This window comes from Aulostomus chinensis, chromosome 1 (assembly GCF_037954235.1).
Source record: "Aulostomus chinensis isolate RoL2024-O1b breed Wild chromosome 1, RoL_Achi_v1.0, whole genome shotgun sequence".
NCBI lineage: Eukaryota > Metazoa > Chordata > Actinopteri > Syngnathiformes > Aulostomidae > Aulostomus > Aulostomus chinensis.
Window position 1 is genome coordinate 23,959,934 of NC_141320.1, and position 13,638 is coordinate 23,973,571.

Here is a 13,638-nt window from a genome sequence, read left to right on the forward strand (position 1 = left end):
AAATCACTGTCGCATCATTTTGAGATCTTTTGCAATTCTTCTGACATCACTGTCGCATTATTTTGAGGTTCGGAGCAACTCTTACTACATGACCGTCAGCATCATTTTGAGGTTATTCGAAACTTTCACTCCATTACTGTTAGCATCATTTTGAGTTCATTAGCAATTCTTACTACATCACTGTCGCATCATTTTGAGATCATTAGCAATTTTTCTGACATCACTGTCGCATTATTTTGAGGTTCATAGCAACTCTTACTACATGACTGTCAGCATCACTTTGAGGTTGTTCGAAACTCTTACTGCATTACTGTAAGCATCACTGAGTTGATTAGCAACTATCACTACATTACTGTTAGCATCATTTTGAGTTCAATAGCAATTCTTACGACATCACTGTCAGCATCATTTTTTATTTACTCCCAACTCAAACCACATGACTGTCAACATCACTTTGAGGTTATTCGAAACTTTCACTCCATTACTGTTAGCGCCCTTTTGAGTTCATTAGCAATTCTTACTACATCACTGTCGCATCATTTTGAAATCATTAGCAATTCTTCCGACATCACTGTCGCAATATTTTGATGTTCGTATTAACTCTTACTAAATGACTGTCAGCATCACTTTGAGGTTATTGGAAACTTTCACTCCATTAACGTTAACATCATTTTGAGATCATCAGCAATTCTTACTAAATAACTGTCGCATCATTTTTAGATCATTAGCAATTCTTCTGACATCACTGTCGCATTATTTTGAGGTTCGTAGCAACTCTTACTACATTACTGTCAGCATCACTTTGAGGTTGTTCGAAACGTTCACTCCATTACTGTTAGCATCATTTTGAGTTCATTCGCAATTCTTACTACATCACTGTCGCATCATTTTGAGATCTTTAGCAATTCTTCCGACATCACTGTAACATTATTTTGAGGTTCGTAGCAACTCTTACTGCATGACTGTCAGCATCACTTTGAGGTTGTTGGAACACTTAGTACATTACTGTAAGCATCACTGAGTTGATTAGCAACTATCACTACATTACTGTTAGCATCATTTTGAGTTCATTAGCAATTCTTACTAAATCACTGTAGCATCATTTTGAGATCATTAGCAATTCTTACTAAATCACTGTAGCATCATTTTGACATCATTAGCAATTCTTCTGACATCACTGTCGCATTATTTTTTTAGGTTCGTAGCAACTCTTACTACATGACTGTCAGCATCACTTTGAGGTTGTTCGAAATGTTCACTCCATTACTGTTAGCATCATTTTGAGATCATTAGCAATTCTTACTAAATCACCGTCGCATCATTTTGAGATCTTTTGCAATTCTTCCGACATCACTGTTGCAATATTTTGAGGTTTTTATTAAGTCTTCTACATGACTGTCAGCATCACTTTGAGGTTATTCGAAACTTTCACTCCATTAATTTTAGCATCATTTTGAGTTCATTAGCAATTCTTACTAAATCACTGTCGCATCATTTTGAGATCTTTTGCAATTCTTCTGACATCACTGTCGCATTATTTTGAGTTTCGTAGCAACTCTTACTACATGACTGTCAGATTCACTTTGAGGTTGTTCGAAACTCTTACTGCATTACTGTAAGCATTACTGAGTTGATTAGCAACTATCACTACATTACTGTTAGCATCGTTTTGAGTTCAATAGCAATTTTTACGACATCACTGTCAGCATCATTTTTTATTTACTCGCAACTCAAACCACATGACTGTCAGAATCACTTTGAGGTTATTCGAAACTTTCACTCCATTACTGTTAGCACCTTTTTGAGTTCATTAGCAATTCTTACTAAATCACTGTCGCATCATTTTGAGATCATTAGCAATTCTTCTGACATCACTGTCGCAACATTTTGAGGTTCGTATTAACTCTTACTACATTTATGTAAGCATCACTTTGAGGTTGTTCGAAACGTTCACTCCATTGCTGTTAGCATCATTTTGAGTTCATGAGCAATTCTTACTTCATCACTGTCGCATCATTTTGAGATCATTAGCAATTCTTCCGACATCACTGTAACATTATTTTGAGGTTCGTTGCAACTTTTACTACATTACTGTCGCATTATTTTGAGGTTCGTAGAAACTCTTACTACATGACTGTCAGCATCACTTTGAAGTTATTCGAAACGTTCACTCCATTAATGTTAGCATCATTTTGAGTTCATTAGCAATTCTTACGAAATCACTGTCGCATCATTTTGAGATCTTTTGCAATTCTTCTGACATCACTGTCGCATTATTTTGAGGTTCGTAGCAACTCTTACTACATGACTGTCAGCATCACTTTGAGGTTGTTCGAAACTCTTACTACATTACTGTAAGCATCACTGAGTTTATTAGCAACTATCACTACATTACTATTAGCATCGTTTTGAGTTCAATAGCAATTCTTACGACATCACTGTCAGCATCATTTTTTATTTACTCGCAACTCAAACCACATGACTGTCAGCATCACTTTGAGGTTATTCGAAACTTTCACTCCATTATTGTTTGCACCCTTTTTAGTTAATTAGCAATTCTTACTACATCACTGTCGCATCATTTTGAGTTCATTAGCAATTCTTCTGACATCACTGTCGCATTATTTTGAGTTTCGTAGCAACTTTTACTACATTACTGTCGCATTATTTTGAGGTTCGTAGCAACTCTTACTACATTACTGTCGCATTATTTTGAGGTTCGTAGCAACTCTTACTACATTACTGTCAGCATCACTTTGAGGTTGTTCGAAACGTTCACTCCATTACTGTTAGCATCATTTTGAGTTTATTAGCAATTCTTACTTAATCACTGTTGCATCATTTTGAGATCTTCAGAAATTTTCCCGACATCACTGTCGCATTATTTTGAGGTTCGTAGCAACTTTTTCGACATTACTGTCGCATTTTTTTGCGGTTAGTTGCAACACTTACTACATGACTGTCAGCATCACTTTGAGGTTATTCAAAACTTTCACTCCATTACTGTTAGCATCATTTTGAGTTCATTAGCAATTATTACTACATCACTGTCGCATCATTTTGAGATCATTAGTAATTCTTCCGACATCACTGTCACATTATTTTGAGGTTCGTAGAAACTCTTACTACATGACTGTCAGCATCACTTTGAGGTTGTTCGAAACACTTAGTACATTACTGTAAGCATCACTGAGTTGATTAGCAACTATCACTACATTACTGTTAGCATCATTTTGAGTTCATTAGCAATTCTTCTGACATCACTTTCGAAATATTTTGAGGTTCGTAGCAACTTTTACTACATTACTGTCGCATTATTTTGAGGTTCGTAGCAACTCTTACTACATGACTGTCAGCATCACTTTGAGGTTATTCGAAACTTTCACTCCATTACTGTTAGCATCATTTTGAGTTCATTAGCAATTCTTACGACATCACAGTAGCATTAAATTGAGTTCATTAGCAACTTTTACTACATGACTGTCAGCATCACTTTGAAGTTGTTCGAAACTCTTATTACATGACTGTCAGCATCACTTTGAGGTTGTTCGAAACTCTTACTACATTACTTTAAGCATCACTGAGTTTATTTGCAACTATCACTACATTACTTTTCGTATCATCTTGAGTTCATTCGCAATTCTTACGACATCACTGTCGCATCATTTTGAGATCATTAGCAATTCTTCTGACATCACTGTCGCATGTTTTTGAGGTTCGTAGCAACTCTTACTACATTACTTTCAGCATCACTTTGCGGTTGTTCGAAACGTTCACTCCATTACTGTTAGCATCATTTTGAGTTCATTAGCATTTCTTACTACATCACTGTCGCATTATTTTGAGGTTCGTAGCAACTCTTACTACATTACTGTCAGAATCACTTTGAGTTTGTTCGAAACGTTCACTCCATTACTGTTAGCATCATTTTGAGTTTATTAGCAATTCTAACTAAATCACTGTCGCATCATTTTGAGATCTTTAGAAATTCTTCCGACATCACTGTCGCAATATTTTGAGGTTCCTAGCAACTTTTACGACATTACTGTCGCATTATTTTGAGGTTCGTTGCAACAATAAATACATGACTGCTAGCATCACTTTGAGGTTATTCGAAACTTTCACTCCATTACTGTTAGCATCATTTTGATTTCAATAGCAATTCTTACGACATCACTGTCAGCATCATTTTTATTTACTCGCAACTCAAACCACATGTCTGTCAGAATAACTTTGAGGTTATTCGAAACTTTCACTCCATTACTGTTAGCACCCTTTTGAGTTCATTAGCAATTCTTCCTACATCACTGTCGCATCATTTTGAGATCATTAGCAATTCTTCCAAAAATCACTGTCGCATTATTTTAAGGTTCGTAGCAACACTTACTCCATGACTGTCAGCATCATTATTAGATCATTAGCAATTCTTCTGACGTCACTGTCACATTATTTTGAGGTTCGTAGCAACTCTTACTACATTACTGTCAGCATCACTTTAAGGTTATTCGAAACGTTCACTCCGTTACTGTTAGCATCATTTTGAGTTCATTAGCAATTCTTACTAAATCACTGTAGCATCATTTTGAGATCATTACCAATTCTTCTGACATCACTGTCGCATTATTTTGAGGTTCGTAGCAACTCTTACTGCATGACTGTCAGCATCACTTTGAGGTTGTTCGAAACTCTTAGTACATTACTGTTAGCATCATTTTGAGTTCATTAGCAATTCTTACTACATCACTGTTGCAATATTTTGAGGTTCGTAGCAACTTTTACGACACTACTGTCGCATTATTTTGAGGTTCGTAGCAGCTCTTACTACATGACTGTCAGCATCATTTTGAGGTTGTTCGAAACACTTACTAAATTACTGTAAGCATCACTGAGTTGATTAGCCACTATCACTACATTACTGTTAGCATCGTTTTGAGTTCAATAGCAATTCTTACGACATCACTTTCAGCATCATTTTTTATTTACTCGCAACTCAAACCACATGTCTGTCAGAATCACTTTGAGGTTATTCGAAACTTTCACTCCATTACTGTTAGCACCCTTTTGAGTTCATTAGCAATTCTGACTACATTACTGTCGCATCATTTTGAGATCATTAGCAATTCTTCCAAAAATCACTGTCGCATTATTTTAAGGTTCGTAGCAACACTTACTACATGACTGTCAGCATCATTATTAGATCATTAGCAATTCCTCTGACGTCACTGTCACATTATTTTGAGGTTCGTAGCAACTCTTACTACATTATTGTTGCATTATTTTAAGGTTCGTAGCAACTCAAAATACATTACTGTCAGCATCACTTTGAGTTTATTAGCAACTATCACTACATTACTGTTAGCATCATTTTGAGTTCATTAGCAATTCTTACGACATCACTGTAGCATTAAATTCAGTTCATTTGCAACTCTTACTAAATGACAGCATCACTTTGAGGTTGTTCGAAACTCTTACTACATTACTGTAAGTATCACTGAGATTATAGCAACTATCGCTACATTACTTTTAGCATCATTTTGAGTTCATTAGCAGTTCTTACAACATCACTGTCCCATCAGTTTGAGATCATTACCAATTCTTCTGACATCACTGTCGGATTATTTTGAGGTTCGTAGCAACTATTACTACATGACTGTCAGAATCACTTTGAGGTTGTTCGAAACTCTTACTACATTACTGTAAGTATCACTGAGATTATAGCAACTATCACTACATTACTGTTTGCATCATTTTGAGTTCATTAGCAATTCTTACTACATCACTGTCGCATCATTTTTAGTTAATTAGCAATTCTTCTGACATCACTGTCGCATTATTTTGAGGTTCGTAGCAACTTTTACTACATTACTGTTGCATTATTTAAAGGTTCGTAGCAACTCTTACTACAATACATTCAGCATCACTTTGAGTTTTTTAGCAACTATCAATACATTACTGTTAGCATCATTTTGAGTTTATTAGCTATTTAAAGACATCACTGTAGCATTAAATTGAGGTTAGTAGCAACTCTTACTGCATGACTTTCAGCATCACTTTGAGGTTGTTCGAAACACTTATTACATTACTGTAAGCATCACTTGAGTTTATAGCAACTATCACTACATTACTGTTAGCATCGTTTTGAGTTCAATAGCAATTCTTACGACATCACTGTCAGCATCATTTTTAATTTACTCGCAACTCAAACCACATGACTGTCAGCATCACTTTGAGGTTATTCGAAACGTTCAATCCATTACTGTAAGCATCATTTTGAGTTCATTAGCAATTCTTACTAAATCACTGTCGCATCATTTTGAGATCTTTAGCAATTCTTCCGACATCACTGTCGCATTATTTTGAGGTTCGTAGCAACTCTTACTACATGACCATCAGCATCACTTTGACGTTGTTCGAAACTTTCACTCCATTACTGTTAGCATCATTTTGAGTTCATGAGCAATTCTTACTAAATCAGTGTCGCATCATTTTGAGATCTTTAGCAATTCTTCTGACATCACTGTCGCATTATTTTGAGGTTCGTAGCAACTCTTACTACATGACTGTCAGCATCACTTTGAGGTTATTCGAAATGTTCACTCCATTACTGTTAGCATCATTTTGAGTACATGAGCAATTCTTACTACATCACTGTTGCATCATTTTGAGATCATTAGCAATTCTTCCGACATCACTTTCGCATTATTTTGAGGTTCGTAGCAACTCTTACTACATGACCGTCAGCATGACTTTGAGGTTATTCGAAACTTTAACTCCATTACTGTTAGCATAATTTTGAGTTCATTAGCAATTCTTACTACATGACTGTCGCATCATTTTGACATCATTAGCAATTCTTCTGACATCACTGTCGCATTATTTTGAGGTTCATAGCAACTTTTACTACATCACTGTCGCATCATTTTGAGATCATTAGCAATTCTTCCGACATCACTGTCGCATTATTTTGAGGTTCGTAGCAAATCTTACTACATGACCGTCAGCATTACTTTGAGGTAATTTGAAACTTTCACTCCATTACTGTTAGCATCATTTTGAGTTCATTAGCAATTCTTACTACATGACTGTCGCATCATTTTGACATCATTAGCAATTCTTCTGACATCACTGTCGCATTATTTTGAGGTTCGTCGCAACTTTTACTACATTACTGTTGCATTATTTAAAGGTTCGTAGCAACTCTTCCTACATGACTTTCAGCATCACTTTTAGGTTGTTCGAAACACTTACTACATTACTTTCAGCATCACTTTGACTTTATTAGCAACTATCACTACATTACTGTTAGCATTATTTTGAGGTTAGTAGCAACTCTTACTACATGACTTTCAGCATCACTTTGAGGTTGTTTTAAACACTTACTACATTACTGTAAGCATCACTGAGTTTATTAGCAACTATCACTACGTTACTGTTAGCATCTTTTTGAGTTCAATAGCAATTCTTACGACATCACTGTCAGCATCACTGAGTTTATTAGCAACTATCACTACGTTACTGTTAGCATCTTTTTGAGTTCAATAGCAATTCTTACGACATCACTGTCAGCATCATTTTTAATTTACTCGCAACTCAAACCACATGACTGTCAGCATCACTTTGAGGTTATTCGAAAGTTTCACTCCATTACTGTTAGCATCATTTTGAGTTCATTAGCAATTCTTACTACATCACTGTCGCATCATTTTGAGGTCATTAGCAGTTCTTCCGACATCACCACGCATTATTTTGAGGTTTATAGCAACTCTTACTACTTAACTGTCAGCATCACTTTGAGGTTATTCGAAACTTTCACTCCATTACTGTTAGCATCATTTTGAGTTCATTAGCAATTCTTACTACATTACTGTAGCATTATTTTGAGGTTCGTAGTAACTCTTACTACATGACCGTCAGCATCATTTTGAGGTTATTCGAAACTTTCACTCCATTACTGTTCGCATTATTTTGAGTTCATTAGCAATTCTTACTACATCACTGTCGCATCATTTTGAGATCATTAGCAATTCTTCTGACATCACTGTCGCACTATTTTGAGGTTCGGAGCAACTTTTACTACATCACTGTCGCATTATTTTGAGGTTCGTAGCAACTCTTACTACATGACCGTCAGCATTACTTTGAGGTTATTCGAAACACTTACTACATGACTGTAAGCAACACTGAGTTTATTAGCAACTATCACTACGTTACTGTTAGCATCGTTTTGAGTTCAATAGCAGTTCTTACTACATCACTGTCACATCATTTTGAGATCATTAGCAATTCTTCCGACATCACTGTCGCATTATTTTGAGGTTCGTAGCAACTCTTACTACATGACTGTCAGCATCACTTTGAGGTTCTTCGAAACGTTCAATCCATTACTGTTAGCATCATTTTGAGTTCATTAGCAATTCTTACTACATGACTGTCGCATCATTTTGACATCATTAGCAATTCTTCTGACATCACTGTCGCATTATTTTGAGGTTCGTCGCAACTTTTACTGCATTACTGTTTCATTATTTAAAGGTTCGTAGCAACTCTTCCTACATGACTTTCAGCATCACTTTTAGGTTGTTCGAAACAGTTACTACATTACTGTAAGCGTCACTGAGTTGATTAGCAACTATCACTGCATTACTTTTAGCATCATTTTGAGTTCATTAGCAATTCTTACTACATCACTGTCGCATCATTTTGAGTTAATTAGCAATTCTTCTGACATCACTGTCGCATTATGTTGAGGTTCGTAGCAACTTTTACTACATTACTGTTGCATTATTTAAACGTTCGTAGCAACTCTTACTACATTACTGTCAGCATCACTTTGAGTTCATTAGCAACTATCAATACATTACTTTTAGCATCATTTTGAGTTTATTTGCAATATATAGACATCACTGTAGCATTAAATTGAGGTTAGTAGCAACTCTTACTACATGACTGTCAGCATCACTTTGAGGTTGTTCCAAACACTTACTACATTACTTTACGCATCACTGAGTTGATTAGCAATTATCACTACATTACTTTTAGCATAATTTTGAGTTCATTAGAAATTCTTCCGACATCACTGTCGCAAAATTTTGAGGTTCGTAGCAACTTTTACTACATCACTGTCGCATTATTTTGAGGTTCGTAGCAACTCTTACTACATGACCGTCAGCATCACTTTGAGGTTATTAGCAACTATCACTACATTACTGTTAGCATCATTTTGAGTTTATTAGCAATTCATAGACATCACTGTAGCATTAAATTGAGGTTAGTAGCAACCCTTACTACATGACTGTCATAATCACTTTGAGGTTGTTCGAAACACTTCCTACACTACTGTAAGCATCACTGAGTTGATGAGCAACTATCACTAAATTACTTTTAGCATCATTTTGAGTTCATTAGCAATTCTTACTACATCACTGTCGCATCATTTTGAGTTCATTAGCAATTCTTATGACATCACTGTCACATTATGTTGAGGTTCGTAGCAACTTTTACTACATTACTGTTGCATTATTTAAAGGTTTGTAGCAACTCTTACTACATTACTGTCACCATCACTTTGAGGTTGTTCGAAATACTTACTACATTACTGTAAGCATCACTGAGTATATTAGCAACTATCACTACGTGACTGTTAGCATCGTTTTAAATTCAATAGCAGTTCTTACGACATCACTGTCAGCATCATTTTTAATTTACTCGCAACTCAAACCACATGACTGTCAGCATCACTTTGAGGTTATTCGAAACTTTCACTCCATTACTGTTAGCATCATTTTGAGTTCATTAGCAATTCTTACTACATCACTGTAGCATTATTTTGAGGTTCGTAGTAACTCTTACTACATGACCGTTAGCATCATTTTGAGGTTATTCGAAACTTTCACTCCATTACTGTTCGCATTATTTTGAGTTCATTAGCAATTCTTACTACATGACTGTCGCATCATTTTGAGATCATTAGCAATTCTTCTGACATCACTGTCGCACTATTTTGAGGTTCGGAGCAACTTTTACTACATCACTGTCGCATTATTTTGAGGTTCGTAGCAACTCTTACTACATGACCGTCAGCATTACTTTGAGGTTCTTCGAAACACTTACTACATGACTGTAAGCAACACTGAGTTTATTAGCAACTATCACTACGTTACTGTTAGCATCGTTTTGAGTTCAATAGCAGTTCTTACTACATCACTGTCACATCATTTTGAGATCATTAGCAATTCTTCCGACATCACTGTCGCATTATTTTGAGGTTCGTAGCAACTCTTACTACATGACTGTCAGCATCACTTTGAGGTTCTTCGAAACGTTCAATCCATTACTGTTAGCATCATTTTGAGTTCATCAGCAATTCTTACTAAATCACTGTCGCATCATTTTGAGATCTTTAGCAATTCTTCTGACATCACTGTCGCATTATTTTGAGGTTCGTAGCAACTCTTACTACATGACTGTCAGCATCACTTTGAGGTTATTCGAAATGTTCACTCCATTACTGTTAGCATCATTTTGAGTTCATGTGCAATTCTTACTACATCACTGTTGCATCATTTTGAGATAATTAGCAATTCTTCCGACATCACTTTCGCATTATTTTGAGGTTCGTAGCAACTCTTACTACATGACCGTCAGCATTACTTTGAGGTTCTTCGAAACTTTCACTCCATTACTGTTAGCATCATTTTGAGTTCATTAGCAATTCTTACTACATGACTGTCGCATCATTTTGACATCATTAGCAATTCTTCTGACATCACTGTGGCATTATTTTGAGGTTCGTAGCAACTTTTACTACATCACTGTCGCATCATTTTGAGATCATTAGCAATTCTTCCGACATCACTGTCGCATTATTTTGAGGTTCGTAGCAACTCTTACTACATGACCGTCAGCATTACTTTGAGGTTATTCGAAACTTTCACTCCATTACTGTTAGCATCATTTTGAATTCATGAGCAATTCTTACTACATGACTGTCGCATCATTTTGACATCATTAGCAATTCTTCTGACATCACTGTCGCATTATTTTGAGGTTCGTCGCAACTTTTACTACATTACTGTTTCATTATTTAAAGGTTCGTAGCAACTCTTCCTACATGACTTTCAGCATCACTTTTAGGTTGTTCGAAACACTTACTACATTACTTTCAGCATCACTTTGACTTTATTAGCAACTATCACTACATTACTGTTAGCATTATTTTGAGGTTAGTAGCAACTCTTACTACATGACTTTCAGCATCACTTTGAGGTTGTTTGAAACACTTACTACATTACTGTAAGCATCACTGAGTTTATTAGCAACTATCACTACGTTACTGTTAGCATCTTTTTGAGTTCAATAGCAATTCTTATGACATCACTGTCAGCATCATTTTTAATTTACTCGCAACTCAAACCACATGACTGTCAGCATCACTTTGAGGTTATTCGAAAGTTTCACTCCATTACTGTTAGCATCATTTTGAGTTCATTAGCAATTCTTACTACGTCACTGTCGCATCATTTTGAGGTCATTAGCAGTTCTTCCGACATCACTGTCGCATTATTTTGAGGTTTATAGCAACTCTTACTACATGACTGTCAGCATCACTTTGAGGTTATTCGAAACGTTCACTCCGTTACTGTTAGCATCATTTTGAGTTCATTAGCAATTCTTACTAAATCACTGTAGCATCATTTTGAGATCATTAGCAATTCTTCTGACATCACTGTCGCATCATTTTTAGTTCATTAGCAATTCTTCTGACATCACTGTCGCATTATTTTGAGGTTCGTATCAACTTTTACTACATTACTGTTGCATTATTTAAAGGTTCGTAGCAACTCTTACTACATTACTGTCAGCATCACTTTCAGTTTATTAGCTATTTGTAGACATCACTGTCGCATTAAATTGAGGTTAGTAGCAACTCTTACTGCATGACTTTCAGCATCACTTTGAGGTTGTTCGAAACACTTATTACATTACTGTAAGCATCACTTGAGTTTATAGCAACTATCACTACATTACTATTAGCATTGTTTTGAGTTCAATAGCAATTCTTACGACATCACTGTCAGCATCATTTTTTATTGACTCGCAACTCAAACCACATGACTGTCAGCATCACTTTGAGGTTATTCGAAACTTTCACTCCATTATTGTTTGCACCCTTTTTAGTTAATTAGCAATTCTTACTACATCACTGTTGCATCATTTTGAGATCATTAGCAATTCTTCCGACATCACTTTCGCATTATTTTGAGGTTCGTAGCAACTCTTACTACATGACCGTCAGCATTACTTTGAGGTTATTCGAAACTTTCACTCCATTACTGTTAGCATCATTTTGAGTTCATTAGCAATTCTTACTACATGACTGTCGCATCATTTTGACATCATTAGCAATTCTTCTGACATCACTGTGGCATTATTTTGAGGTTCGTAGCAACTTTTACTACATCACTGTCGCATCATTTTGAGATCATTAGCAATTCTTCCGACATCACTGTCGCATTATTTTGAGGTTCGTAGCAACTCTTACTACATGACCGTCAGCATTACTTTGAGGTTATTCGAAACTTTCACTCCATTACTGTTAGCATCATTTTGAATTCATGAGCAATTCTTAGTACATGACTGTCGCATCATTTTGACATCATTAGCAATTCTTCTGACATCACTGTCGCATTATTTTGAGGTTCGTCGCAACTTTTACTACATTACTGTTTCATTATTTAAAGGTTCGTAGCAACTCTTCCTACATGACTTTCAGCATCACTTTTAGGTTGTTCGAAACAGTTACTACATTACTGTAAGCGTCACTGAGTTGATTAGCAACTATCACTACATTACTTTTAGCATCATTTTGAGTTCATTAGCAATTCTTACTACATCACTGTCGCATCATTTTGAGTTAATTAGCAATTCTTCTGACATCACTGTCGCATTATGTTGAGGTTCGTAGCAACTTTTACTACATTACTGTTGCATTATTTATGGGTTTGTAGCAACTCTTACTACATGACTGTCACCATCACTTTGAGGTTGTTCGAAATACTTACTACATTACTGTAAGCATCACTGAGTATATTAGCAACTATCACTACGTGACTGTTAGCATCGTTTTAAATTCAATAGCAATTCTAACAACATCACTGTCAGCATCATTTTTAATTTACTCGCAACTCAAACCACATGACTGTCAGCATCACTTTGAGGTTATTCGAAACTTTCACTCCATTACTGTTAGCATCATTTTGAGTTCATTAGCAATTCTTACTACATCACTGTCACATCATTATGAGATCATTAGCAATTCTTCCGACATCACTGTCGCATAATTTTGAGGTTCATAGCAACTCTTACAACATGACTGTCAGCATCATTTTGAGGTTATTCGAAACTTTCACTCCATGACTGTTAGCATCATTTTGAGTTCATTAGCAATTCTTCCGACATCACTGTCGCATAATTTTGAGGTTCGTAGCAACTCTTACTACATGACTGTCAGCATCACTTTGAGGTTATTCGAAACGTTCACTCTATTACTGTTAGCATCATTTTGAGTTCATTAGCAATTCTTCCTACATCACTGTCGCATCATTTTGAGATCATTAGCAATTCTTCTGACATCACTGT